The sequence below is a fragment of the Miniopterus natalensis genome, chromosome 5, assembly GCF_054644295.1.
Source record: "Miniopterus natalensis isolate mMinNat1 chromosome 5, mMinNat1.hap1, whole genome shotgun sequence".
Classification (NCBI taxonomy): Eukaryota; Metazoa; Chordata; class Mammalia; order Chiroptera; family Miniopteridae; genus Miniopterus; species Miniopterus natalensis.
The window spans coordinates 71,235,479-71,259,342 of NC_142085.1; the positions used below are offsets into that span (position 1 = coordinate 71,235,479).

At 37.3% G+C, this 23,864-nt stretch overlaps 1 long non-coding RNA gene and 1 other non-coding gene across 4 annotated transcripts in view; one reads left to right on the top strand and one right to left on the bottom strand.

Moving 5' to 3' along the window:
• LOC107531004 (uncharacterized) overlaps positions 1–23,864 on the top strand; it is a 151,928-nt gene that overhangs the window by 67,673 nt on the left and 60,391 nt on the right. The window lies entirely within an intron of this gene.
• On the bottom strand, positions 4,818–4,954 carry LOC148093128 (small nucleolar RNA U109). The gene has a single exon (XR_015714647.1). It is a non-coding gene; the product is annotated as a small nucleolar RNA U109 (small nucleolar RNA).

Below are 23,864 nucleotides of genomic sequence, written 5' to 3' on the forward strand. Positions count from 1 at the left end.
AGGGTGAGAAATGGTCTATAACTTTTCACCCCAGTGGCGATGAACCTATAATTCCCAAATTGTTTGTGTAATTTTCTATTTCTACCACATCAGTGACAAATATTATTTTGTACTGCATGTTCCTTGTGGATTTTTTTTTTTTTTTTTCATCAGCAAGGTCCAATTAGGATGCCTGAAAGGAAAATAACATACCTGGGGCCATCGTACCTAGCAAGAAATGCCACAGATGTACCCAGGAGGAAAAATATAGACTTCTGGTGGAAGCCACAGAGTCCCTTATGCAAAATGTTACTCTGATGTTGATCGACTTTAAAAATATATGTCATATGATCTAATTAGAGAAAACTCTCAGATATTCAAATTTGACATCAAGCTCTCGAGGAACCTTTTATATTTGGCATGGATTACTGAGCTGCAAATACTCTGTACAGAAGGCTCAGGCAGAGGCCTTGTTTCCCTATGCCCTCATTTGACTGAGCCTGTTTAAATGCAGGGGTGTTCTTAGAAACTATATTTACTAGTGGTATTAGGTGTCAGAATTAACTTTTTACATATTTTAAAATTTATTTAGTGTACTAGGTAATTTTAAAAAAACTCCTATGTGAATTACAAGGCTTGTGTGAGGGGAAAAAAGCCAGCCTTTCCAAATGAATCTCTTAGAAAAATTTATCAAAGAATGTCTCTTGACATGTGATTTCAGGTTTTTGGTGTTTGCTGTTTTCAAACTCAGCAAATACTTATAAAACTGTTGACTATGCAAAGCTCAACACTAGGTGCTGTTTACAGGATGTTAATGACTTGGAAGTAATTCACCTTTACAAAGTCTAACGCCCTTTTATTATAAAGACTCTCAGAAAACTAAGAATATAAGGGACTACTTCAACATGGTGAAGGGTATTTATAAACAAAAAATCTATACTCAAAAAACATTATACTCAATGGTGAGAGAATAAAAACTTTCCCCACAAAATCAGGAGTAGAACAAGGATCCCCACTTTCACCACTGCTGTTCATCATTGTTCTGGAAATTCTCGCCAAAGCAATTGGACAAGAAAAAGAAATAAAAAGACTCAAATTGGAAAAGACGTAAAATTGTCTCTATTCACAGGTGACATGATCCTATATAGAGGAGATCCTAAAGAATCCACAAGAAAACTGTTAGAGCTAATAAACCAGTTCAGCAAAGTTGCAGTTGCTCTATATTTTATAGTTTAGCATGTTAGTGTCCTCACTAAATAAGTCTAATGGTTTGTCCTCAGAGCAACATTTAATGTTTTAAAATGTGAGTATGGAAGGTCTTTTATTGTATGGTCAATATTAATTTTATTTACTGCCCCCCATATTCAGCTTAATGTGTAAAATTCTCATGAGATTGTTTTGGCGTAGATCAAATTTTGGTTAAATTCTAAATACTTACAAAACTAGTAGTACATCAAATCTCATTACACCATGAAAAAGATTTATTATTAGGTTATCTCCTGAGAGCAGATGACACTGGTTAGAAAAAACAGAGGAAGAGGGGGGATTACTTGTAAAGTGGAGTTTAGAGGGAGGGACAGGGACATGAGAGAGACTTATTTACTTTTTCTTTTTTTTCCTTTCTTTCTTTGTATTGAATTTATTGGGGTTACACTGGTTAACAAAATTATACAGGTCTCAGGTGCACGATTCCACAGTGCATCATCTGTACGCTATATTGTATGTTCACTACCCCACGTCAAGTGTCCATCCATCAACATTTATCTCCCCTATACCCTACTCTTTCTCCCCCCCCCCCAGCAATCACCACACTGTTGTACATGTCCATGAGTTTTTTTCTGACTCTTTTTTACTGCCTCAATCCCTCCACCCACCCTCACCCAACTGTCAGCCTGCTCTCAACAAGTCTGGAGAGAGACTTACTTAAAGGAAAATGAAGAAAGAAGGAGCAAAAAAGTCAACTTTGCTGTATATTATAGTAGCCATGAGCCACATCTGTTTAAATTTAAATTAATTAAAATTAAATGAAATTAAAAACCAAGTTCCTTAGTTTCACTAGCCACAGTTCAAGTGTTTGGTTACAGATATGGCTAGTGACTACCATATTGGACAGTGTGGAGATAGAACATTTTTATCATTGCAGAAAATCTACTGACTAGTGCTGCTATTTTTAATTTTGTTCTTATTTCAGTGAATAATATATAATGAATATATTTTCTTTTCAAAATGATTTCAAATTCAAATTTTAGTGATTGGTAATATTTGATTATATTAATAGACCGTGATTTTTAAAAATCAGTTATTACAGAAATAGCTTTTTACTATTATAAACAAGAGTACAAGAAAAAACTTGTAGCAGAATTTTTACATTCATCTTTATTTATTTAGAATAATTTTTTAGAAATAAAATGCTTGGGTCAAATGTTATAAACATTTTTAAGGTTTTGATATGTTTGGACAAATTTCTCTCCAGAAAGCTTTGCTGTTTACATACCATAAGCATAAGTGACAAGAGAGTCATTTAATTTTGAAAGAAAAACAACTAACTCTAAGAGCAAAATCAAAACAGAGCAGCAGAATAGCTGCCTCTGTGAAAAGTAGAAGTGCAACTTTGGGTATGAATAGCTGTGAGGATCTAAGCTAGTTCACAACATCAAAAAGTAATAATTAGTAATGACTTTTACCCTAGTCCTATGTGATAGGCACTAATTAGGCGTTCTGCATCTTAATTCAGTCCTCAGACAACCATCTATTGTCATCATATGGACAAAACTGAGGCATCTGTAGTTAAGTAACTTTCTTGAGATTACACACTAAGCAGGAAAGCTAGGATTTGAATTCACCTGGGTTCATGTAGACTGGGAAGGGTTCAATAATCCATGTCTTTAACCACTGTACTACGTTGCCTCTCAACCATTTTATTCAAATCCTGATTTAAGTATTTGTTGATTTGTGTCCCTCAAAATGATACGTTGGAAGTTCTATCCCCCAGTCCCTCAGAATGTGACCTTATTTGGAAATAGAGTCATTGCAAATGTATAGTTAAGGAGGGGTTCTACTCCAGTAGAGAGGACTCCTAATCCACAGGTCAGTGTCCTTATAAGAAGATGTCCATGTAAAGACACAGACACACATGGAGAACACCATGTGATGACAGACAGATTGGAGTTATGCCACTGCCAGCCAACGATTGTCAGTAACCCACTGGAAGCTTGGAAGCAGCAAGGAAAGATTCCCCTACAGGTTTCAGGGGAGCATAGCCCTAGCCTCCAGAACTCTGAGACAATACATGCTTCTTGTTCTAAGCCACCACTTTGTAGTACTTTGGTACAGCAGCCCCAAGAAATGAATACACCAAGTAACTTAGAAAGATACTCCAGTGTCTGCCCAGCTGCCCAGTTAGCCCATGAGTGCTCCTCACTCACCTACTTACCATTTTGCCCCATTATTACATGTGTCAGATACTTGGTGCCCAGTCAGTGGGTTGAAGGCCAAAGACAGTATGTTTGCAATTGTGAGTGTACGTCTTGGAAAATCAGAGAACACTCTGACTGACTCACAAAGTGAATATTAATTTGCCGATACTGTGTTCGTTTTCTGGGAAGCTAATAATTGTGTATTTTTGTTCATTTTGGAAGGACGGTGATTCACTAAGACAGGATGAACTATGCTGGTATCATGTAGCAGCATTTAGATTTGTCTACCTCATAGGAAAAACTGTAAGGTTTGTCTTTTTTTGTTTTGATTTTCATTGCCATATTTAGTCAGATTATAGTTTGCCTAATTTTGGAAAACTGGTATGCCTCTTGGCTTAAAAACACACACCATAAGTTATCGTTTACGCCATACTCTGATGAAAAATGTCCTCACAATGAAAATAACTGTAAATTATCTTATGTTGATTTTAAATTATGGCTTCTTAAAATCTAATTTTTCTTTTATAATATCGGGAGAGAAGTTTAGAAATACAGGACTCTCACAGGATACCTGTTCTCTAACACCTTTTCCCACCATCTGTTTATATGCCTGATTAATTCTCCTCTGAAGGAATACCCTCACGGGTGGGGAACCTCTTTTCTGCCAAGGGCCATTTGGATATTTATAACATCACTTGAGAGCCATACAAAATTATTAACTTAAATATTAGCCTGCTGTATTTAGTCAGACATTTAATTAACCCACCCCTAATTTGCTGGCTGGAACTCCTTCTCTCTGGTGAGGCCTTGGCAGGGCCAGACGGCCAGTGGGCCGGACGTTCCCCACCCCTTCAAGTCTACAGCCTGTGATCACCACCTGAAATTCTAAAAGCAGCCCATTGTTTTAATATTAGGCATTGTCTCCTCCTGGCAGACATGATTAAAACAAAATTATAGTAATACTCTGCCAAGCATTGCGCTAAATGCCTTTATATATATCATTGCATTTGAACTTCACAAAAATTCTATGAAGAATAGTGTGATAGATAGGTATTATGATAAATCTGAAGCTCAGATTAAGTTGAGTTATAAGGTCCAGTAAATGGCATTTTAGGTTGCAAACCCAGAGCTGTTTGAATCACAGTGTATCTCCATGCCCTATTCTCTCTTGTTTTCCCAGAGCAGGAGCATTGGCAGCAAATCACTGGGGCCTTGAAAGGGGAAGCAGGAAGGTGCCCCAATGCAGAAAAGAGAGAAGAGGAGCACTAAGGGCAAACAAACTTCTAGCAGCTTACAATTTTGCCTTGGGCTTACCTTGAAACCTTTAGCTATGATCTCTCTAGTGTGATGGCCACTAGACATATGGAATGATTGAGCACTCAAAATGAGGCTAATACAAATTAGGAAGCTCTTTTTTTTGTTAAATGTAGGATAAATATACTACTAATCAATCTCTGTTGTAAGGTTGGCAGCCCTGAGAACTCCTTTTTTACTGTAGCATGTCATGGATATATTCCTGCTCCCAAAGGAATGAGGAGCGGACACATTTCCACACGCAAAAATTAGGATGTTCTAAGAAGTGTAAAATGCACACTGGATTTTGAAGACTAAATATGAAAAAAATGCAAAATATCTCATGAATATTTTTGTATTAATTACATAGTGTCTGATAATATTTAGGTATATTTGGTTAAATAAATAAAATGTGCTATTAAAGTTTATTTCCCTTATTTATTTCCCTTTTTTTATGGCTACTTAAAATTTAAAATTACATATGTAACTCTCATTATATTTCCATCAGACAACTGTGCTTCAGATGTCTAGATAACTAGACACCCTGAATAATGTCAACTCAATTTAAATGAAAAAATAGGATTTAACTTTTTGAGAAAGATAAATAGTATTACAATTTGAAACTAATAAATTTTTAAAAGTATACAACATACTATTTTTGTCTTTAAGATATTATTGTTCACATTTTAAACTCAGTTCCTAAAAAAATATCATAGTGAGATGTGAAGCTTTTAGTCTTTGTGGTAGACTGGTCTTTGTGCTAGACTGTTTGAAAGAGTAGATTCAGTTCTTTCCTCCTTTTATTTGAGCTCCTGGGCTGTTCCTCTCAGTAGGAGGTAGCATTTATATTCCTACTCTTTAAATCTGGGTTGGCCTTGTAAATTGCTGTGGCCAATAGAATATGGCAGAAATGATGGTATGTCAATTTGGGGCTTAGATATCAATAGGCCTTGCTCTCTACCTACTCAGTCTCTTGGATTCTGCCTATCTTTCATCTGAACAGACCTTGAGATATAACCTACTAGAGGATGAGAGAACATATGGAGCAGAGACAAACTGTCCCAAATGAGATGATCTCTGCTATTTTTATATGGCTGCTACAACAAGTTATCACAATTTTATTGGCTTAAAACACCCATTTATTATTTTACAGTTCTATAGGTCAGAAGTCCAACACCAGTTTCACTGGGCTAAAATCAAGGTATTGTCCAGACTTTGTTCCTTTCTGGAAGTTCTAGAAGATAATCCTTTTCTTTACCTTTTCTAACTACATGGGCTGCCTGCATTCCTTGGTTTATGGCCCCTTCCTTTATCTCCAAAGCCAGCAATTGCAGGTGGAGTCTTTCTCACCTCATATTACTCTGACCTCCTTTTTTGACTCCCTTTTATAATTTTAAGGACCCTTGTTATTATATTGGGTCAACACAACTAATCCAGGTTAATCTTATTTTAAGATGAATTGATTAACCTTAATTCCATCTGCCATGTTAATCTACCTTTGCCCTATAAGGTAATATATTCACAGTTTACAGGAATTAGGATATGGACATCTTTGGGTAGGGGTGAGGAAATCATTCTTTTGCTCATTACACCATCTTTGACTAGCCAGTGCTTTACTAACCCCAGGAACTGAGATGCATAAGTGAGTCTGGTTGTGACCAGACATACCCAGCTCACCCTAGCCCAAATTGCTGACCTGCAAAATGATGAATTAAGTAAAGGTTGGTTGAGCACCTTAATCAAAAGTTGGGTGATTTGTTGTGCAACAAAAGAAAACCTATATGGTCTTTGAAAACACCCAACGATTGTTAACTGACTTCTTATATTTTATGTAAATTACTCTAAGATCTAATTTCTGAACAGTCCTGATAATTTGAGACATTCCATTTTTATTTAACTGTTTTATTAATAATTTTTACTCTGGTTTTTAAAGTGATGGTGATGTTATTGGGACAAACTCTGCTCCTACTGAATTATTTGAATAACATTTTAGGCATAACATGTTAGGCATAACATTTTAGCCTCCTGAGAAAAACCTCCGAGAAACTGGGACTCTTAAAAAAAGTTTCAAATGGAAAATATGAACCAAGCAGAATAATTTCTAATTGAGGCTCATGACGTTTTTACCTTGTAATGTTTTTAACCTTGTAATGTTTGATCTATGATCCCAAGATTTCCATTTCAAGTATTTACTAGAATAATATGAAAGAGCAGTGGGTCAACATCATCAGTTTGGTGGCAGAGTCTCATAAAATGGAACCCATCTGCCTATTACAACCTCATGCTGTAAAAGTTCCACCAGATATGTGTGCGTGTGTGTGTGTGCGTGTGTTAAGTGATTCTTCATTACCAGCAAAATTTATTACTAAAGATCCTGGAACTGGGAGGTAACAAACAAAGGTAGTTATTTGGCAACCTAAAAAATCCATACATTCAAAACTCTTGGAAATTTAAGGCACCTGTTACTGATTCACAGTATAACAAGTAGATCAGGGAAATATATTTAGGAGTAAATAAATAAGTTCCATCATTGAAATATTTTATTTTGTGTTTGTTTTGCTTTTCTTTTTTTAGAGTGTTTTGAAGTTTATCACTGTGCAATTTGAGATGGATGTGAAAGAATTTACTTTGTTCTCTACTTTTTCCCATAGAGAGTAGGGTGGGTCTGGAGTGACCTATGACCTCCTGAAGACTTGTAAATTGGGCTAATAATGAAGGGTATCTATTTCTTAAATTTATTATTATGATTATGTTTTTCTTGGGAATCATATAACCAGATATTGGCCTCAGGAGGATATCACAATGTTTTTTGAGCAGCAGATTAGATAAGGACTTCTTATTTTCTGACATGGCTCATCTTATTCTTAGAAAATTGCATAGTTTCCACTGTAACACTGAAAACAGCTTTGCTGCTCACCAGCAATGAAGACATCACACATTTCGCTTCATTATTGGGCACTGGGGAGCTCTGAACGAAACTGCTTATACTGATGCTGCCTGGCTCCGCTCATTGCTATTAATTGGGACAGGACTGAGCAACTCGCGTGTCAGCACATGGGTGTGCACATGTGCGTTCACAGGCTGTTTGGAGAATGAAGTAAGAAGAGACGTATTTTCCTAGTTATAGAAAAAGGTCAGTGTGCTTAGTGGGGCTTTGAAGAGATTTTCCCTCACATATTAAGACAATATTGAGTCAGTTTAATTAACCTAATAAGTGCAAATACTAGGTAGATGAAGATAAATAGGGGGATAAGAGGAGGAAACACATGGAGCACCTGTTGTGGATGTACCTCCACTATCGTCATTGTTTTCGATGCTGGTAACAGTAGGCATTATATTTGCAATGTATGGATGAGGCAACCGTCCAGGGACATCGAGCATGAATATAAAACACCTCATGTGGTGCCTAGACCGGAGTAAACAGTAGTTGTCATTACTATGTATGTTGTAGGATGCAGCATTCTGTTCTCTGACTTTTCTCAAAAGGAAACCAATACCCAAATTTGTCTCCAGTGAGCACTGACCCCAGAAGGCAACTGGCAGAGCCACATGGGAGAAGAACACGTGGCTGACTTGTCGCTGTAGAGGGCCGACACTCCCGTTTGGGCTGTTGTCTTTGGTCCCTTTTAATCTGGCCAACCTGGTGCTTCACCAGCATCAAACTGCTTCCTCCCAAGGTTTCCATTTGCAGAGACAAGACCCTTGAGGCCAATAACTGGTTATTTATTTTTAAATGTTTTAAAATCAAAATAATACTGTGAGGCTTTTGCTTCTGCTCTCTTTCTGAAGCTACCCTTGGCAGGAACTGGAAACACGATAGTCCTTGTCAATGCAGCCATTATCTCTTGTGACCAGATGGGGTGTGGGAGGTAGGGCGCAATTCCTGAGTTCTTTGTACATGGGAATAAAATGTCCGTCATTTAATTAAACTAAATTATTGATTTTTAAATCAAATCAAAATATTGAGCCAAACAAGCAGGTACTGTATTTGAATTTTCCCATTATTTGTAAGAACCGTTTTTCACTATTTTATAAATAGTGGGGAGAAATAAGAGGTTCTAAATAACAGAAAACGTGTCTGGCTTCATGAAACCCATGGAGACAATTATAGGAGAGTCTGAAAAAAAGTGTAAATTACCATCATTTCCATGGAATAGAAATGATTTTCTCTCTTGCCTTATCAAGGAAGCCAGCAGACAAATGCTTTAAACTCCTTTTTAGAATATTTAGCTCCCCTCTTCACTGGAGGCCTGTGTGCACAGCTCCAGTCATTCCTTCCATTGGCCAGTGATTGGTCCTGTACCTGGGAACAGGGTTGTTAACTGCCCTCGGCCACACCTCAGGGCTTGGGCAAGTCTTAAGAGTGAGGCAAATGACTGGTTTTCCTGGAAGGGGAATAAAGAAAGCTGGACATATATTAAAGTGGATAATGACAGATAGGTTTAGCAGATCAACTGTTGATTTCCTCTGGTGATTAAGAGATGACACAGTTTGTGGTTACTGGGTAGTTGTTTCATGACCAGCAAAATTTAGGTATCCATGGCCTGGCAGTAAAAGAATGGGTAATGATCACATTAGTTTCTCATTTAAATTTCCCCCTGTGGGTGAAAATGGGGCCGCATACTAAACCCAACAGGCTCGGGGGAAGCCAGCATGGCGGCTCAGAGATTGAAAGTTACCACATAGGCTGGTCTGAATATAAAAATTGCTAACTGAAAGCAGGTCGTGGCGAGTAGTCACATCCTAGGCCTCTATCTTCTACGGGGTCTAGAATGAGTCACCACAAGATATGCCTCTGTGGTATGCAGATTGTTTTGAACTAAAAGCAACGTTAGTTGTAGGCTCAAGAGAAACTTCTGCCCCTCCCCAACTACCTGAAAGAATTTGAATTAGTGGCCTTGACCATAATAAGCTATTATCAGAGATAACTTCTTTTGACCTATCTGTAGGGCAGGGCAAACTTCTATTTTCTAAACACCTGCTCTTATCCTCCAGCAATGGCCCTTTGAAGCCCGAAAGGTCCATTTCCTAATCCCTAGCTCAGGATGTCTTATGTACCTCAATCCCCTTTCTGTCTCTGAAACTCTCCTGCATGTGGGACTCTCTGACTCATGTATGCAGGGTTCCCATACATACATATATATTAAATTTGGTAATGTTCTTTTGCTAATTTGTCTCATGTCTATTTGATTATTAGACCAGCCAGAAGAGCCTTGAGGGTAGGGGAAACTCTGTTTTTCTCCCACTCTTCAATCTTTACCTTAACTGAATAAGCCTGTTGTCTTTTTGCACCTAAAATAATGTACACCTTTAAAAGGTCAGAGTAATCTCATTTTCCAGACCCCCTGGGGCACAACCACACCAGAGAAGGGGCCACAGAACCCTTCACTGTTATCTTATTCCCTGACTACTCTCTCTAGGTTTTGTAGAGATGGTATTATGATTAACTCTCTTGCTCCCACCAATGTAAAAGAAGAGTATGTATCTCTCAGTTTTACTTTTAATCCAATACCAGAGATTCCTCCCCTCATTTTGTTTTCTCCTTTCCCCTTAGTTTACCACCAATGGATTTTACACAACCCTCTTTACGTGTCTTCCTTTGACTCTAGTGATAAAATAAGCTGTAAAACTGCCATTCTTGGGAAATTTTCTCAGCCCATTGAGATCTTGCTTCTTGGCGATTATTGTCAGTTTGGCTCAAATAAACTCATAAAAATTCTTAAGTCAACACTCCAAATCTCTAATTATTTCAAGAATGAACACCCACATCCTCAGCATAAGAATCTGGGGTTTTCTTGCTCTGGCTTCTATCTACTCTTCAGTCCCTGTGGTTGTCTTTCTCTCTTTGAACTTTGCTTCACATGCTATACTCATAAAAAAAGCAATATCACTCACCGTACTACATAAGAAATGTGGCTCTCTGCCTTTGAATTTCATACTCCTTTTGTCCAGAATGCCCCTATTCCCTTTATTTCCAAGGCTAATGGATAGATCATGTAAAACATGCTATTCAGACCTGAATCTGGGTTGTGTGTACTTTCTATATGATTTGAAAATATGCTTTACTTTTCTCAATCATTGCATTTATATTGTAATCTTCTGTTTTATTATCTGCATCTACCTCCAAACCAGTGACTTTGTTTGAATTGGTATTGGGTGGGGTCTTGTCAGTGGTCTATTTTAAAAGCTCCCCAGTGATTCTGGTTCACAGCCAGGATTAAGACCCACTGAACTAGACTGACAGTTCCTGGAAGGTAGGATGGTTGACTCTCTAGTTCACCATCATATTCCATTTTCTAGCTCAGAGCCAGAAACAGTAAATGCTAAGAAATATCCATGGATCATATGTTATTCTATCTCCCAATGCTTGGAACAATGTTAAGCATAATTGTTGTTGAATGAATGAATATGTTAAATGCTACAGGGATTACACAAGTCAGTAAATCACGGGCTTTACTTTTAAAAAATTATAGTGGTATGGGAATGAGGGGAATTGGAGAAGCATACTGAAAATTTTGATATAATCTCTCATACAATTAATGATAACAGTATTTTCAGTGGTTGTAATGATTTCTTAAGGAGAATACCTCTCATGGTAAAACTCTTTCTCCTTCCTGAATGCAGAAATTTTCCAAGTGGTTTGGCAAATGTTCAGTTAATTGAAGCTTTGAGCAAACTTGTTTAAGTTTTTTGGAAAACTGCTAAATCTTCTGAGGTCATTCCAGACTATTTGTCTTCCTCTGATATGCACTAAGGCAGGAAATGTTTTCCTCTTTTCAGAAGTGAGCAATTCAAGGGGCTGGTAAAGAATGCCTCCATACAACATGCTATCAGCACCCATCCAGCTGTTTACTGTGGTCTTTATCATTCTTAATGGGGACATCAAGTTCTTTTGAATACTAGTTTGGGTTTTATACATGAGACAAAACAAACATTTCCTGGAGGACTTCAGAGGGTCACTAATTTTAGGTCTTATCTTGCATTTTTCTCTAATCAAAAGAGGAAAAAAAATAAGTTTAATTTGAAGGAAGACTATCATTTATCAGGTTATGCTGTAGTTCGTTAGTACATTTCTTTCTTTTTTTTTTTGTTTTGTTTGTTTTGAGTCTGAAAGCAATAAAAGCCCTCTCCTTAATTTTCCCTGTCTTGTATCACTTAATTTTTTTATACTTGTTAGTGGTCATGACCTCACCCAAGGTCATCTGAGAACAATAGTACCTGAGTTATTGACATTCTTAGGGTCTTGTTTAGAAGGGGTTGTTTGGAGCTGCTATAGTCTGACCTGAGTCATCCGACATTGTGCCAGGGAGGCTAAAGAATTGGACTCTTCCCAAAAAAACTGTTATTGTTGTGAGTATCCAAAAGGAAACAGGTAGGTATTGCTAAGTGAATATGAGCTTTGCCTCAGATTTACAATAGAACAGGAACTGATCATGATCTTTTAATCAGGATAGTCTTAGACTGAGTTTTTTGTACAAAGTAAATTTGCTTCTGGTAGAATTTGCCAGAGAGATAACCCTGGAGGAAGGTATGATGATTTATTTCGTGGGAAGACCATAGAATTTGGAGTCAGACTTTGGTTTAAATCCTGTCTCCACCACGTACTGTGTGAATTAGATAAGCTACTTAACCTCTTGGAGGCTCAAGTTTCTCATTTATAAAATATAATAACCTACTAAAATAAATCCAATATCTCTGATTTTGTCAGATACATGCTTTATTTAAAAATATTACTTAAACTATGGTATGTGCTATAGAAAAAGAAACAAAGTGCCCTCCTATTAGCCAGATGTTATAATTCATCAATATAGAGAAACATGTAGAGAACAAAAAAACTTGAATAAGATAGAACGGAAGATTATAATGGAAAAAATATTGAATTTGGAATCCAGAGACCTGGTTCCTAATCTTAATTCTAGCTGCGTCCTGTGAGGCTCACTTATAAAATAGAAATAATATCTACTTTAATATTGTTGTTTAGAAAATCAAATTGTGTAATGTTTTAGATCTACCTTGAAAATGTTAATAACATACTATTGATGGAAGGGAGAGGTCCTTGTTCCCCCTGGTTGCTAGTGGGGGTGGATTTCTTGCAATATCCCAAGAAAAAGAATTTTCTGTGACTCACATGGGAGGATGCAATATTATAGAAAGCTTTATTTCTGTGGAATCAAACCCCTGAGTTTATAAGGTTTCATTTCCCTCAGCCCTGACACGGAAAAAGTCTCAATTTTCCTTTAGCAGTGCTTAAATCAGAGCCAGTGTCCAGAATTTTCTTCCCATGTCTTGCCCAGTCTTATACAGTATCAGACTAGTTTAATTTGTGTTTCTCTACTGCAGTCCATCTGTCCATTGCATATGGGGTCTGCAGGTCCACATGGCTATGAAGGAAACATGGGCGAATACAAGGAAGCCAAGAGTAAGCCAAGAGTGCAAGAGAGAGAACTCCTTTGTTTAGGAGATTATGTATTCCCAAACTTTCTTGCACTTGCAGTGGCCATGCTCATTCTGGCCAATGATCTTTGTTCCCAGGTGTCACTGACAGGCAAGTACCCCAACTATGTCACCCCAACTTCACTGGGCATGTGTCTGTCTTCCCTTTGTTGGATCCCTTCCCCCAATGTTTTCCAGGGAATAGGCCAGTGGTTCCCTGGGGAGTGCAAAGTTGCAGCTTCCTGGTAAAGCTGCCCAAAGGACATGCCTATAATGTCTGGCTTCTCCCTTTGCTCCTATCCCATTATTAATAACTAGCTGAACACAAAAGCATCAATACTACCCCCATTAGTCATCAAGAACAAGTTGTATTTCTTCTCCTAATGACCAAAAACAAAGTATTTTAAGAGTGGGGAAAGGTACTCAGTTGGGGAAGGGGTATTTTTTCAGAAGGCAGAAAGGAAGATGGCAAGTTAGTTACAATATGCTGAAAGCAATTTTTGCGTTTTTTCAACTGCCCTTAGAGCAAGGCTAAAGCTCATGTAGGAAGTCCAGGTGTTTGCTCAGTGGAGTGATTAGGTGGGACTGAGAAGTAGATCTACCTGGAAATAGAGTAACCCTTTAGAAACTTAGCGTGATGTGCTTGTGAAAAGGAGTGGTATGTAAAACTATGGAGGGCAAGACTGAGGATTTAAAGAAAACAGAGGTTTGTGGGAAGAGCAATAAAAAGGGTGTGTATGTGTGTTTAAAAATCACAGTTCATAAAAGTTCTCAAAGGCATTCACTACTAAAATAAACAAAATTTATTGGTGTTAAAAAGTTGCTCCAATAGGTAATCATTTTCCTGGCTGTTCTTCTGAATTGTTCTGGAAATCTTCCAAAATAGATTCTTACATGAGTCATATGTTTTGCTAACTCATTTTAAAGCTTTTGGTCCCTATGACTTGGGATTTAACATTTTTTTCACTTATATTATCATTTGGTAAGTTTCCTCAAGTATTAGCAAAATGTTTGTGTAGCCAGTGGGCCTGGGTCTGGTCTCTGTATCCCACATACTGAGAAGGTGGAACCTAATTAGGTCTCCTTTTTACAGTAACATGCTCCTGCTCTTTGGGGCATGGAAAGTGAACAGAAATGGCTTTGGGGCTCTTTTGTTTAAAAGATCTGAAGTACACAAAATATAGGTTTAAAATTTTGCAGACTTTAAATTGTTGTATGGACATAAGACTACATATTCTTATAATTTGAAGCCCACACATAATGAGTCATTCATATCAGTAATATCTTGGAAATAGGTATGATTTGTTATTGTGAGCTTATAATTTACAAGCAGTCATTTGAGGGTAGTTTATCAAATAAGCAAACAATTTGCCCATTAGGGTGCAGTTCAGAGAAGTGCAGTGAATGCAGGGAAGATGCAGGGAAGGGAAGGTTTGGGGACATATGCACTTGGCTAGGTATGATAGCCCTCAAGAGGCAGTCCCTCATGGTGGTATGAATATGCTGAAGAGCGGAATGGAGGAAGGAGACATAGACAAAAAGAATGGCAGAAGGCTACCGATTTGTCTACTCTTAGTCTTACTTTGAGCTGACTCTGTTTAGAAGGAAGGCTTCTATATTGCTGCTTTTGCTGTGGTGAAGAGTTTAGTTGAAAATGGTAGAGCCTAGTTAATTATTGTGGCAACAGCTGACAGATTTCCTTATATAATCCCATCAATACAAGTCTTCATATATCTGAAGAAAATGATAGAGAGTAGAAACCAAACCTTTATGAGTAGATATTTGTTTAACCGTGTTCTTGCTCACTCTGTACAGCTTCCGTGTGTCCTGGGCAAATTTATTCTTTGCCCTCTTAAAGCACAAATAATGATGGATACATGTCATTATTCATTTGTCCAAACCCATAGGATGTTCCACATGAACAATGAACTGTAATATAAACTATGGACTTTGGGTGATAATGATAGTTCAATGTAGGTTCATTAATTATAACACATGTACCTCTCTGGTGGGGGATGTTGATAGTGGGGTAAACTACCCATGTATAAAGGCAAGGGATATATGAGAAATCTCTGCACTTTCCACTCAATTTGATGTGAATCTAAAACTGCTCTTAAAAAAATAAAGTCTTGATAAAAACAAACCCCAAAGCACTACAAACTACAGACGGTCCCCAATTTACAATGGTTCGAATTATGATTTTTCGACTTTATGATGGTGTGAAAGCAATATGCATTCAGTAGAAACCATAATTTGAATTTTGAATTTTGATCTTTTCCTGGGCTGGTGATATGCAGTTTGATAGACTCTCGTGATGCTGGGCAGTGGCAGTGAGCCCCAGTTCTCATTCAGCCATGTGGTCATGAGGGTAAACAGCCAATAACCTACAGTGTACTAAGTTGTTAGCGTTTTTTTGGATATTGTGTTCTGAGTGTGTGACGGTAGGCTAGGCTAAAGCTATGATGTTTGGTAGATTAAGTGTATTAAATGCATTTTTGACTTAGGATATTTTCAAATTATGCTGGGTTCATTGGGAGGTAACAACATTGTAAATCAAGGAGCATCTGTAGATAAGAAGTGAGAACAAAGGACCATAGGAGTTTTGAGATGGGAAAATTATTTCAGACTTGGCTTTGGAGAGTAGGGGACAGAGCTAAGTAAGAACTCACTATAATGTTAAATCCAAGATAGACCTTGAAGGAAAGGTAAGGTATACAAGAAGACTAATCTTGATGCAGGGAACAGAGTGAGCAAAGGCAAGCAGGGTAACATACTCAGGTTTTATAAGTAGGGTAATGTGGAGTGTCTGGGTTGCAAAGATGAAGGCCACGTTGGTGGTAACTGCTGTCATATTGAATATTTCTCCCTGAGCTTAGAGGGGAAATTGAGCTTTACAACATATTCATTAGAAGTTGTTTTAAGTTATTTATACATATTACTAATATGAGACATGGGAAATCTGGAAAACTAATGAAAAATCAATAAAATAACCCCTTTAGTATTCCTGTTTAAAATGTTGTTCTTTGATTTTAAGCCTCTTTTGCTTTGTAAAGTGTTATTTTCCACATTAGCTAATTACAGTTTAGAAGTACTTTGTTGGTTCCTTTTTTATTTCATTAAAATAGTAGCTATACATTAAAAAATAGAATCATAAAATCAAAAGATCATAGTATTTGAACAAGGACTTGTGAATTTTTAAGCTTCTCTTTGTCTAGTGTCACATTTATAAATCAGAAAAGAAACATCTGTCTAGCAAAATTATAGAAGGAATCAGAAAATATCAACCCAGTTACACCTCAGACTCACCTTCAGCAATTCACCTTATTGAGCTGCTGCTCTCTCTTGACCTCTCTGAAGTGTCGGGGCCTAGAGAGGTATTTGTTCACTATCAGAGCTTCCTTGGTAGCTGCTCAGAGTAGAGAAACATTCAATATGAGGGACCCACACAGCACAAAAGATTAGTTCATTGAAAAGGCTAGTAAATTTGACAAACCTCTGATGAAATTGATCAAGAAAAAGAGAGAAGCCACAAAAAATAATGTTAGGAGTGAGTGCACACATTGAAATGAAAACAAGAAGATATTATGAGCAACTTTTTGCCAGGAAATATAATAAATTCCTGGAAACACAATTGATTCAAGAAAATGAAGAAAGCATTAACATTTCCATAACTAGTAAATAAAACCAGTAGTTAAACAGAGGAGACTGTCACTTCCAGTCAAGACAGAGCAACAGGTACTGGATTGCCCCTTCACTAAAAACAACTAAAAAACAAACGTAAATGTGTGAGATGGTGTTTCTAAGCACTAAAGAACAGGCACCACAAGACCACAGTCGTTAAGGAAAGATAAGAGGTGAGCCCTGCTATTGCCCCAATTCTTTTGCCTATGACAGATTCTTGCCACTGCACGAGGGCGGGAAACACAGCAGATACGCAGTCTTGCTGATTTCTGGAGGCAGAGATTGGAGTTTGTGGCTGTTTTAAGTAGCTGGAATTTGCAAGACAGGGTACCAGAGAAGAGGAAGGTGCACAGAGGGTAAACACCAAAATATCTGGGTGAGGAGTGAGCGTGGATCTCTGGCGGGGTGTTAGCTAGATTTGCGTAAGGCAAGATTCCATGAAACCTGCCAGGGATCTGCTACAGGGCTGAACACTGATGCCAGAGGCTGTGCATTGCTGAGAGATGTTGGGGTTCTTGCCCAATCAGACTGAATTAAAGGTAAATATATGTAATATCCATGTATGTTATATCCATACACCTAGATAATAGCATGCAGGAACTCTTGCACCTCCCACCCTCCCTCCCTTACTGCCTCTCTCCTTTCCTCTCTCTCTTTCTCTCTCTCTCTCTCTCTCTCTCTCTCTCTCTCTCTCTCTCAATATCCTTTTGAAAAATAGAAGAAAATAACTTGTCTATCTGCAAGTGTGGCTATTCCCCAGGTCCTGCTGGAGTTATTCCTAGGATTATCCATCATTTACCTTCCTACAATTATGAAAGTAACATTAATTTGCAAAGCAGTGGGTAAGAAATCACCACCCAATTTCTAAATGTAATAATCTTAAACCAGTACTGAGTCAAAGAAGAGAAAATTGGAATTCACAGACTTTTCTATTATTTTAACATTGATCTGGGTTTGGCAGTTTTCAAAACTGGTTTTCTAATGAATGTTCAGCTTTAATTTTTAAGAATTAGGATTTCAAGAGAAAATTGTTTAGCTCACTTTTTACTTTTGCATTAAATATCATATTTTTTGGTATGTACAAAATTCTTTGGTATAGAGATAAAAACGTTGAAGACTTTTAAAAATAGAGAAAAAGAAATTAGATTTTTAAGTAATTTTGAGTTAAGTAGAAGTCTATAATGTTCTTGAGTTGAAACCTTTACCCCTCAATATTTTCAAACTTCAGAAAATAAAAAAGTAGTCATTTGTTTTATTTAGAATAATGTTAGTTTTTTCAAAAGAATTTTTTAGTTTTCAATTACAGCTGACATATTATATTAGTTTCAGGTGTATAACATAGTGATTAGACATTTATATAACTTATGAAGTGATCACCCAGATAAATCTAGTATCCATCTGACATAGTACATAGCTATTATAATATTATAGACTGTATTTCCTATGCTATACTTTATATCCCCATGACTGTTTCATAACTACTAATTTATACTTCGTAATCCGTTTCCCTTTTTCAGCCATTCCCCCTCCTATCTGGCAACCATCAAAATGTTTTCTGTATCTATGAGTTTATTTCTGTTTTGTTTGTGTATTTTGTCTTTTAGATTCCACATATAAGTGAAATCATATGGCATTTGCCTTTCTGTGTCTGACTTATTTCACTCAGAACAATACCCTTTAGATCCATCTGTGTTGTGCAGATGCAAGATTTCATAGAATAATGTTACTTTTAACATAGTTAAAAATAGATTTAACATAGCTACATTGTGTATGGTACTAAAACAATGCAAATTATAGGTATAAAGCAAACATAATCTTCAGTTATTAACAGTGGAGCAAAATGAGAAGACCTCGTGGTATAAAATAGCCTTGACCAAGTGCTAAGTGTACTTCACAGCTGTTTGGACTTTTCAGAAGTCCTGCTATCTTTATAATGCACAATTTTAGCTTTCTGTGTTGCACTGTGTGTATCTTTGTTTATTCATGCTGAACAGAGGACAGTTTATGTATATTTATTCCTAGTATCTAAGCAACTTTATTGCTACTATTTTTTGGTCACTTTCTGTTAGCTCAGATGTTTGCAAGCCTGTTAGCATAGAAAGGGGCAAGAGGGCCATGTAGATGGCCTAGAGATATCACAAAGTTATTCACGATTATTTATTAAGTTCAAAAGTATAAGGAGTATGGCCTATAAAGTAAAGATGTGTATGACTAGCAAGAATACATGGTTTTAATTTTTATTGGATGGTCACCTTCCAAATGAACTTTGCTAGTATATGTAAATACAAATGATTTTTATATTTAGCCACCTTGTTAAATTTGTTTATTCATTCTATCAGTTTACCAGTAAACATTTAGATTTTCTCCATTTGCAATCATGTTTTCCAGTTTTTATATGTATTACTCCTTTTTCTTTCATTCTTTAATTGGGTAGTGAATAGATTTGGTTTTAGCAAAAACCTTAGTTTTCCTTCCAAACTCTGGGGCAAACTTCAGTATTTCACCAATGAGTATTATGTTTGCTGTATGTTTTTGTAGACATTCATTGTCAAGTTAAGGAAACCCCCATCTATTGGTAGTTTGCTAAGAGTTCTTTGTAATGATTTCTGATGAAGTGGACATAAGTATTAAAGAGGGAGAGTGGAGTTGTGGATAATGCTAGGGTTTTTGATCAGGACATTTGGAAGGATGGCTCAATTCTGCACCATCTCTCATCTATTTTAATCCTTTCTTCTGTTATTTTTATGCTCATTGCTTTATGCTTGTTTATATCCTTTCAGTGGTAGTTTAATGGGGCTTTGGGTTGAAGCAATAATAAACCTGTGTGTTTAACTCAATGTGTTTATCTATCAGTCCATATGGTTATTTTGATAAATTAATTTTACTTTTTTTTTTTTCTGGGGAAGAAACACCTTTCACTGGAACGTGATACTTTATTTTTATAAAGGTGATGGAAAATAAATGTCCATGACCAAAACAGTGTGGCTCCTGTCCATGTAATACATGTGATTTAATTAGAATTTCCTTGTTGTATTTGGTTTCCATAGAGAGAGATTATTTTTTACCCTTGTTCCATTGCCAAAATGATATCCATGAATTATCTTCTCTGTAATTAAACTAGTCCATTTTAGTATTTTGGAATGACTAATGGCAATCATCCAAGAACTTTTACATGGCCCAAAATAGATACTGCGTACCCTACATAATTCCACAAGGAATTGGACAAGGTCCAACTGATCGAAGCAGATATTTAACGCTCCACATTGAGAAGCATGAGAGGGCCCCATCAAAAGTGACGGATAAATATATAAACTGTTGTAATCAGTACTTTGTTAATTAGCTTCGTTTCCCATTTGAGCATGGCAAGTCAGAGTTTTATACGATTATTGACTAGTCCCTATTTTTTTTCCTGTTTTGTAGAACAACAAAAGTTAACTGGATTTGTTTATTTCTTTTAGATATTTCCCATATTCCCCCCCATCCCTTCCATGGCCAGAAATGATCAGTAAAAAATATTAAAACCTGAAAACTTTATTAAGAGTAATTTGGTCAGCCTGAGGCATTAGTTGAGGATCAGTATCATGACTTTAATGTTGCGAATCAATATGATGACTTTATGTTGAGAATCAGATGCACTTTCTGAATAAATTTTAAAAATACATTTAAAATTCTGTAAGTGAAAAGTACACTCAATCACATTTGAATTCTTTTCAAATTGGTGATACACCTGGAGATGATCAGAGAACCGAAATAGTGAGGATATATCCTCCCTGTGCCTCGTATTTCGTAACTGCGTGTTAAACAATCTGTGTGACCTACTTCAGCAGCAGTGTGTTAATGCGATTCCGTTTTGTATCCCCTGTTGTCACCCTTCTCAAATTGGAGCAAACTGAATCCTTGGAACCCATGTGGGTTGCTGGTGGGGCTTATTTTCTTTCTTTTTCCTACTCATCTTTATGTTAGAGGTTTGTGACCATCAAAGGGTTTCATAGGTTAAAAACAATCAGAAACCATTTCATGGAACTGGTGTCTGGGTGACAGGAACACACCGAGTCAGCGCAGTGGGGTGTCACCCTGACCTCCGGCTCCCTGGTTAGGAGGGCGACATTAAAGAAATGGCCACTGTTTCACACCAGCCAACAACACTCCAGTAACACGGTATTTCAGTGGATAAGTGAAAAAAAATTTACCTAAAAAAATGTACATAGCTACATGAAATTAAATAAAACAAACTTAATACATATGCAATACAATTTATATCTTTTATGATTTCTAAACTAAAACTTCATTTGTTTCAATGGTACTTATATTTTGCACAATAACTTTTACTTGGGAGAAATTTTCCACAAAAATGTATATGTAATTATGACATTCACATCGATAATTTCTAAGAAGACAAAGCTTAAGAGAACATTGCATCCGAAGCAGTGTCACTGGGGGACCCTTATATATCCAGACATGACCTGGTGATGCACCGATGTTCCAGGTGAAACTTCCTGGAATATCTTTCTTAGAATTTTTGTGAAGACTCTCTGTACTTAGGCAGAGTGTAACACAACTTGTACACAAAGGAGACAAAAGAAATTTCTACTTGCCACAGGTGCCTTTGGGCTGTTCCTTAACCCAAGACCCCAGGTGTTCCATTTCGTCCACCCTCTGAATATTTTGATATAACTATTTGAGCAGCCTAATATTGGAGTCTTCAGGAAAGTTCTTTTCATGCTGGCCCATTCTTTCAAGATTTCTAGGGTTAGATACTGATGATATCATATTCTATGGCTCATAAAAGTACAGAATAGTCTAGAATAGCCTTCAGAACATGATGTAAATGTCTAATTATCCTACAAGTTTCCCAGTCTTTCCTTTTACCGGAGCATGCCTACCTTTTCTCAACTAGGCCAATTCAGTGACTTTGGGTGACATTTTGAGTTTTGTACAGAAAATAATTTTAACGGATATGAATTGAGAGTTTTCTGCATATAAAGAAGCCCTTCTGTATTATCTCTTGTAACCATCACAACGACCATTTCAGTTAGGTTCTGCTCTCATCCCTTTTATCAGAGAACTTCAGCATAGCGTGGGCAGGTTATATTCTCAAGACCACACAGCCTGAGAGAGGAGGATCCAGGATTCGAATCCTTCTTTAAGCAGTATTCTTTATCTGAAAATAATCTCGAGTTAATAACATTCCTGAGCAGAGCAAATAAATAAAGGAAATAAAATCTCTATAGTCATGTACAGCAGGGTTGGCTTCCGCAATGCGATGTGATCCTTACTTAACTGGTGGGATCCAGCTGCACCCAGGGCTCAGCTTCCACGAACAGCATCAGCTTACCCTCGGAGCTGAGCAGTCAATCCCAAAGCAAACTACGAAGTTGATGAAATGTGTATTCCCTTTACACAGCCCTCGGCTTCCACATTCTTGACCTTTCTTGGCACACTCTCTCCAGCTGCTTTCTAACCTTCCCCTCTTACGTAAACACAAGAGAATTTGATACCAGCCTTTATAGCGTGGTTGATGGGATCCACTTTATATGGGTGTGAATGAATTTCAGTCATGCGCATTACCTTAACTAAGCATCTTCATTTAACCTTTGGTTTTTATCTCTAATGGGAGGCTTTGAGCCAGTTAAAATGCCAGCCTCAGCAACCGTGGGATAAAATAATTTCAGGGTGGGAGGCCCTTGAACTAACCCTGTATCTCCCTAAGTACTCCATTTAATGAGGCCGAAAGGGGTAAAGGTGCCTAAAGGAACAGCACCAGAGGGTAGCCGTTTAGACCTACCCTCTTTTGGCAAAACAAAGGCTAATAGCTGCCCATCAGTTGCAGCAGCAGATATTTTCTAGGAGTTTCAGGGTGGGGACTGGAGGGCAGAAAAGCACAAATCCTGTTGTAACCATTTTCTTGCAAGACTGGAACAGGTGTCTAGGGCACATGTGTTTCTTCTAGATACTCTGCCCACCATCGCTGCCTATATAGAGGCTTCAAGATCAACCGGCTCAAACCTCCTGTGCGTTCTGACGTCGTGACATTTTGGCAACCAGCATTGAGTAGTAGCTTTTATGGAAACACTGCTCTTGTGACATCCTGGAATGTGTATGTCTTTTATATTTGATCTCTGATGAAATATATCATCTTCCTCATTAAAAGAGGCCCCGCAGTGGACATTTTCCTCTGTCACCCACAGTTTTTTATTTTTTTAATCTGTTTCTATGTTTATCTTTGCCACTGGACTCGTTGAAGTCATGGACTATTTCTTTTCTCTTTGCATCCTCAGTACCTAGTAGAGTTCTTGGCACAGTGGGTGTGGAATGAATTAATGAATGAATGAGGGAGTGAATAAATAAATTTGTATTGATTCTATATATGACTTTACCCTCTCTAGGGTATATAAAAATAATTCTCCAACAGGTTTTATGTAACACCAAAATGTATTGTACAGTATTAAGCAGCATAATTTATGCTAGTAGAATAAGATATTGGCTGGGGCAAAAATCATCTCATTTATTAACAAGAATTTAAGACTTAGGTCATAAGTAAGTACTAATTTTAGAATATTTTCCAGACAAGTCCAAATTTGATGAACATTTTTAAGAGTCCTGCAAAGATGTCAAACTGGTTTTCTTATTTATGACTTAACTTGTATTAGAGAAAGCACAATATAGCCCTTCATTACTTATCACATAGGTTTATAATCCTCTTTGGACTATATCTAGCTTCACTCTACTCTTTCAATCTAATATCCTCTCATTGTCTAAATGCAACCTTTCTCCATATAAACCAGTATCCTCAGTAATCTGCTGTCATTCAGCACGTGGGCTCTTTATGGGCTTTGCTCAGTTCAGCCCTCCCCTTTTAAGAGCTCCTCCCCCATCTTTCCTCAGTTCTACTCAGTCGGCCTCTACTCATCTTCAGGGTCCAGCTCAAGTCCTGCCTTCACCTTGTATCATCCTCTGACTACTCTTACCAGGTGATTTTCTATTTGTTCTTTTTCTGAGTTTCTAGCACACATATTGTTAGTGCCACAGTTGCAACCTTATTTTAGGCCTGTTTGCTCTATG